This window comes from Puntigrus tetrazona, chromosome 9, assembly GCF_018831695.1.
Source record: "Puntigrus tetrazona isolate hp1 chromosome 9, ASM1883169v1, whole genome shotgun sequence".
Classification (NCBI taxonomy): Eukaryota; Metazoa; Chordata; class Actinopteri; order Cypriniformes; family Cyprinidae; genus Puntigrus; species Puntigrus tetrazona.
The window spans coordinates 9,910,531-9,917,481 of NC_056707.1; positions in this window are offsets into that span (position 1 = coordinate 9,910,531).

The following is a 6,951-nucleotide window of genomic DNA, read 5'->3' on the forward strand; positions in this document are numbered from 1 at the left end:
GAGGTATGTTAGCATGGTGGAACAACAGAAAGAATGGATGGTGTGTTTAAAGAGGGACAGGGATGTCAGAATGGGGGCATAACATGCCTGTCCTACCAGTGGCTCTGTGTGATGCTCCTTGTGCCCACACCGAACACGACCATGACTCACAGATCCCATACCATTAAACTGTTCCTGCTGGTCGCACATGTCCATTTGTTCAGCCTCTCAAGACATGCGTATTGCATGAGCCTATGCAGCAACGCCTGCCGCTTGACAACTCAGCCCACACGGTTAGTCACAATCAACAGCCAACCGCTAACAATGAGCTTTTTTGTAATAAGTAGCAGTCACTGATAAGCTCATGTGACTGTGAGACATCAGCGTATGTGTGTGTGATCAGAGCTGGAAGGATAAAAGTTTAATTACAATTGCAATTAAGAGGACTATTGATACTGTATATCATGGTGGCAGGTGGCAAGCAGCATTACACAAATGTTGCTGTGCCCTACTTAATAATAGGGTGGGCTGGCACACAGATGGACTGGCATTCTGTCAGGTAGATTCTCTGTTACTCCACCAGAAAAGTGATTGATTTGTTCTGCATAAATCCACTCCAGGCATTAAAAGTAAACCAATTAGCGTGAGATCCATTAACTTGAGCAATGACGAAAGTTGGAGAGGATCTCAGGCTGACGCCCAAATGTCAAAAAAGAAAAGAAAAAAAAAGCTGCATTTCAAAATGTCATTTAAAAAAATTCCCAAAGTGACTATCCAAGCAAATCCAAACTTACATTGCTGGAAAAACTGTTTGGAAAAGAAATCAGTTACTAAGACTCAAATTAATCAAATTAAATGTGTATTTAGTGACAGTTAATAACGAGATCCTCAAAAAGGACAATTTAAACACATAAACAATTTGCCCTAAAGAAATTACAAATAAAAACTAAAAATTAGGCTAAATGCTAGAAGTGAATTACAACATTACAATGTACAGTTTAAAAATATATAATAAGTTTGAGTTTTCAAACATTAAAGCTAAATTAAGATTATGGTAAATAGGTGAACTGGTATATATATATATATATATATATATATATATATATATATATTATAGTCATTTCCATGAGAACTGATCTAAATGTTTAAGCTTATAATGATATTCTAGTGAACTGTGTGTTTCTTAAATTTATAGCAAAAAGTTTAGGCAGGAGCCTTTCTATTCTAACATGACAATGCTTCTGTTTATAATGCAGGCTTCAAAAGAAATGTCTGATTGAGTCAGTGTGGAAGAACTTGACTGGTCTGCGTAAAGCCAAGTCCTAATCCCAGCTGAACACCTCTGGTGTGACTTTAAATGCAGACCTTGAGGCAAAAGGGCCAAATACTAATGACTTATACGTAAAGGGTACAGCCATTTTAGATGCTTCCAAAACTGTTGCAAAAGAGATGGATATACCATTTAAGATATATTCATTATGTTTCCATTTTTGTGGCCACAGTTTTGAAGTGCCATTTTCTGCTCTAAAGAAGCATGTGTCCTAATACTTTTATACAGTCTCGACTGCAAGTCATTGGTGTTTGGTGATGGGTTTTTGTCATTTAAAGTCATATCAGAAAAACTATGCTCTGTGCAGACCAATAAAGTTCTTCCTACTATTAACATATGATGCCTGACATTTCAAGTACAGATTCAGACAGGACTTAGAAAGTTGCCTCTAAATGATTTAAAAAAGAAAATTAAATCATATTTTTAATCTATTATTGATTTTATTCTCTTTTAAATTGGATGGGCTGTCACTCGTTCTTGAACCACAAACATTTTACACAGAAAGCGGGCGAAAGGTCTAAATTCAAGGACAATACTGTAACTATAACTTTCTCCATGTGCTGACTGACAGCTTAAGTTATGGCTTTAATGAAAGGTCAAAAAAATGAGAAGTTGTGAGGAGGAAAAATATAATAACAATTTCCACACAAATCACAGACATTGCTATCAGGATAGAATTTGATTTCTCAGAGGACCCTTGAGTTATCTGAAAAACAGTAGGTAATTTTCTCTGTAATTCGCACCAAGGTTGTGAAAGAAAATTACAGATGTGTTTGATTCAAACGGAAAAAAAAAATAAAAAAATCACTAAAGTACATCTGTGAAACACGATTTATGTAGCCTCCTGCAGGAAAACCTGCTCCAGTCTGAATAAAGCTCATGAACGCAAAAACAGTGCTGCCAGGAAGCATACTACACTATAAATCAGGGCTAAAGTGAGAGTTCAGAGGGGCTCACCGGTGAGGTTAGTACGGGCGCTGTAGAGCCCAGGTAGCGGCTGTCTGTGTTAGGAGTGTAGCACCGTACATGCCCTGGTCTGTGGCCTGCAGCTTGGTGATGTGCAGCAGGACAGAGTCTCCGCTCAGCCTCTCGATGTAGATCTCCTTGCTGTTGGCGCGCTGGGAGTACTGCAAGGCGTAAAGGCGTAGTTGTGCTGCGATGTGCTCACGATACGGATCTCTCGATCGGGAGGCGGTGTAAGATACATGGACCATTCAAAGTCTTGCCTCGACTTCCCTTGTAGCCGGTCACGTTACACCAGATGGTGATGTGAGAGCCTTCTGTTCGGATCAAGGGCCCCTGGCTGAACTGTGACCTGCCGCTGAGCCGGGCATGAGACCACTGTAAGAAAGACAGAAGGGGTCAAAAATCTGAGTATATTCGATATAAACATCAAAACAATTACATTTTTTACTTAAAATGGTGTTTTGTTTTTACTATCAACTATCAACCAACTATCATAACCAGTCAAAAGGTATTTCTCAATAATCTAGTCATAATCCCAATGTAAAAGTCAATACTGTCTTTTAAGAAAACATTCAAGCTTTTGAGTGCTTGAAATTTGTGTGTTTGAGTGCATGTGGAGTTTGGCATGTGAAGAATCATCGGCTCTTCAAGAAATCAAGTGGCCTTCAGCCAAGAGACCCATTATACAGAAAACACAGCCACTCAATAGAATCACCTTTTGAGAAACACACACAGCGTGTTCAAGTGCAATCAAAAAAATATACTGTAAATAGAAAAAAAAAATCGTACAATATATTAATGTGCATCTCGTCAGTAGCCGGTTGCTTTGTAACGGTAAATCTCCATCACCTGCAATCAAGGCACTGGTTTTACTGACAAGTTCAGCATATATATTTTGCCCAGCCCTAACTGTAAATAATACAATTAACACACTTATAGAAGGTCAAAGTTCTAGCATATAATGAGTTTATGAATACACTCAGCTCAGGTCTTACGTATAAAAATAGCGAGAGATGTGCCTAAACAGGTCTAAGACTTAAATTAAGAGTATATTTGGATTGGGAAATGACGTGGAAAATAATGCTGTCAAATTGGACAGGTTTTGAAATGGAAAATCTTCTCTCCATGCAAGCAGATGAAGAAATTAGTCGACTGATTACTGAATCTAAAGATTGTCTCATTTATAGGAAAAAAAAAACTAGCCACACAGGACCGAAGACAAATCACATAATAAAATTGTAGTACTTCTGTGCAGATCAGTAAATGGTAGCAAAATGTGAGTAGCAGATGTGGAACATTTTCATAGAAAAGGTAATCTGCCAATTTTAGTGCAATTTAATGGCTTTCACGTGTGAAAGTGGCAATTATTCATATTTGTTTGTGTATAAAGTTGTTACTTTCCTGTAAAATTATAACATAATACATTTATATTGTTGAATACTTAGAGAATATGTGGAAAACAGTTTTTTGTTCAGTGACGTATACGTACATACATATTCATTTCATACAGAAATCTTTGAATTTAAGAACAGGAATTGTAATAATAATACAATAATAATAATAATAATAATACACTATTATTATTATATTATAATTAATCAGTCATTTTTAATGAGCAAAGGCACAAACTCCAACTTTACATACAGTACAGTAGGCAACATATAAACAGCGCTTTTATATCGTCACTGAGAAAAGTATCTGTTGAAACATAACGATCACACCAATAAATTTAACCAATTTTGTAAAAAAAAAATAACCCACAATGTAAGACTTTTAAGGTTAGTTTTAAGGTGAACCGTGAATTTAACAAGATTTTTATTACAGTGTAACAGTATTTATTGTATTTACTACTTGATTCTCCCAAGCCACTTTAAGAAGTTTTACAGCATCTGCATCTCTGAGACAGCCACAAAACCTCCTCTGTGAGAATAATGAGAGTTCTGCACACAATGAAAGATGTTAACTGATAAACTAACGTCGTCCTAGCCTGTCCATGTTTGACAAAGACGTAGGAAAAAGGAAGACAAGTGTGAACATTTGGAGTTGAGAGAACAGGGAGAAAGTCATTCCTCGGATGTCATTGTCCAATCGGTAACAGAAAAAAGACGCAGCCCATCTGTTAGTGCGGCCCGTCTGGTGTGGATCTGTGACAATGAGTGAGCGTGTTTGTGTGGGTGAACGCTTCCCACGCCTCAGAAGAGACGTCAGTGATTTAATTACTTCTAAATATGCAAGCGCATCTGCATCTCTGGGCCATCCCATGGTGAACTGAAAGTGGCTTTTATCACTTACTTTATCTGTTTCCTTCCCTCTCGTAACCCCTGTACACCCCACACACGCCTGTGCTTCCTCAAGCCAGCTGCCCACACACACAGACACTCCAGAAAACACCACTGAAACTGCAACCTAGTGCTATGTCGGTAAACAGCTCTATAGAACGGCAGCAGACAGCTGGGTTATCTTGACTGCTGCACTATGGCACGAGCGTGCACATGGGAATTTACACTTCCCAAGGTGATCTGATGTTTGTCAAGCCCTGCATTTCTCTCTCTCTCCATGACATCCGGCTCTGTAGGAGACCCGTGTTTACGCTCTGCCAACCTGGCTCCCCATAAACACTTTCATGTGCAGTAAATTGTTCTCTATTCAGTCAGTATTATGGCTCAACAATAGAGCCAAACTAGTCTCGGAGCAAAGCATGAGGTCTGGACCACATTGAGGCATATTTTAAGTCAATAATTAACTATATAAAGATGCGTAGTCCGCACAGTTGAAATATAAAGTAATTGAAGATTATGTACAAATGAGGACGATAAAAATGCCTTCTCTCAAGTACTTATAGAGTTCTGTTTTCTTATTATCTGTAACACTACTAATATTATGACACTTAAATCACTTACTGTATTAAATTATAAACACAGACATAACAGCAAAATAAATGTGCTTCAGAAAAACGAATTTATAATACAGAATTGCCTCAAATGAAATTCCTAATACCTTTTTATTAGTCCAAGAAAAAGAAAACAAAGATTTCTATTACCATTTAAAATATTTTATATTTAGAAAATAAAATCTCCAAAAGTGACAGTAAAAGTAATCATTTATAAATGACTTCTATTTCAGATAAAAACTGTTCTTTGAACGTTCTATTCATCTCAAATCATGACATGATTTGGCATATTTGTCTCTACAAAAACCATCATAGGTGCATAGCAACCAACAACCACTGACCACATTATGGTATACAATATACTTTTTTGCATGTACTAACCAACATCAGACAGTCAGTTACCTCTCCATATGCATTCTGCAACTTTACGTCTAATGCTAGCACCTAACTCTCTTCCAAGTCTCTGTCCCGTTTACATTCCACAGACCCACTTTATATCGGTTTCAGCCTCACTTTTGGTATTTTCATTTTAACCATCTTCCTTATTGAAGATGTGACCCTGGTCTGTCTGCTGAAGTTTGCTTCACTGTGCCAAAGTCCTCAGAGCCACTGTTCAGGCGTCTGAGTTTCAAAGGCTGGCTGGGAGACATTTCCCCTGAAAACCAGACTTCACCTGTCAGCTCAGACCACTGCAAGAGCACTGACTGTTACACAGCTGTCCATACAATCCAAGTTTGAATTAGTTCATACATCTGTTAGATTGATTTGCAGGATATCCACTGGTAAACAATGGTGTCTCGTTGTTTAAGAAAAAAAAAAAGTCTTTACGGTACAGTATGTGGTTATGAAATATCATCAAACCGGTTTCGATTTTTAAGTGCACCAGGGTCCATTTTGCAATTCCGGCACGCCTGGAGTGACAGGCCAGCATTTAAGCCCTGTCGTTCAACAGATGAAAGCGACAGCCTGCTAGACCATAAACCATCAGTATGATTTCAGCAGGATGAAGATTTCATATGACACATTAAATCCAGAGACATTTCAGAGATATTTAACTGGGAACATTCATGTCAGGCTCATTCCTCTTTTGAGCTCGGCTGATGAAAGTAGTGTTTTCATGTGGGTCACAGAAGACTTCCCCAGAATAACCAGCTCTGGCCTGCCATCAGCTCTGCAGCATTAAATATGGATCACATACTGTATAAAACACCATGCGTTTCTAACAACACGTGATCTCTCTCCTGTGGAGGAGGAGGACGGCATAAGAGTTTTGTCTGTTTCAAATACATTTTAATACCAGTTTACAATACTTTATTAAAAGTACACCACAGGAGTTGTTTGTCCTCTGGGTGCCAAGCATGAGAGAGATTTCATGAAAGTTTTATTTCACCTAGCTTCTATCATGGTCTTGAGCAACCTTATACTGTTGACAACAATAAACCTCACTAAACTATTTAAACTATTTTCACTCTAATATATGCTAATTAGCAGTGTAAACTAATCATATAGAGTCAATAATTTTTGTATTATTTTTAGTGAATTTAATAGTCTACTCCTCTAGTACTTATTTTTTTAATGGACTTAAACTATTACCCAATTATAACATGTTTGCCCAATTTTTGTTTGTTAACATTGACTTCCATAGTTTTTTTCCCCCATACTATGGAATCTTCATTGTTATAATTACATTACTTCCCTGCATTTCAACAATCCAGAATGTCTGTTATTAGACTGAAACTCAAAACATCGTCAATGCTCGTGCTCTTGTTGAAGGAAACCTGCATGA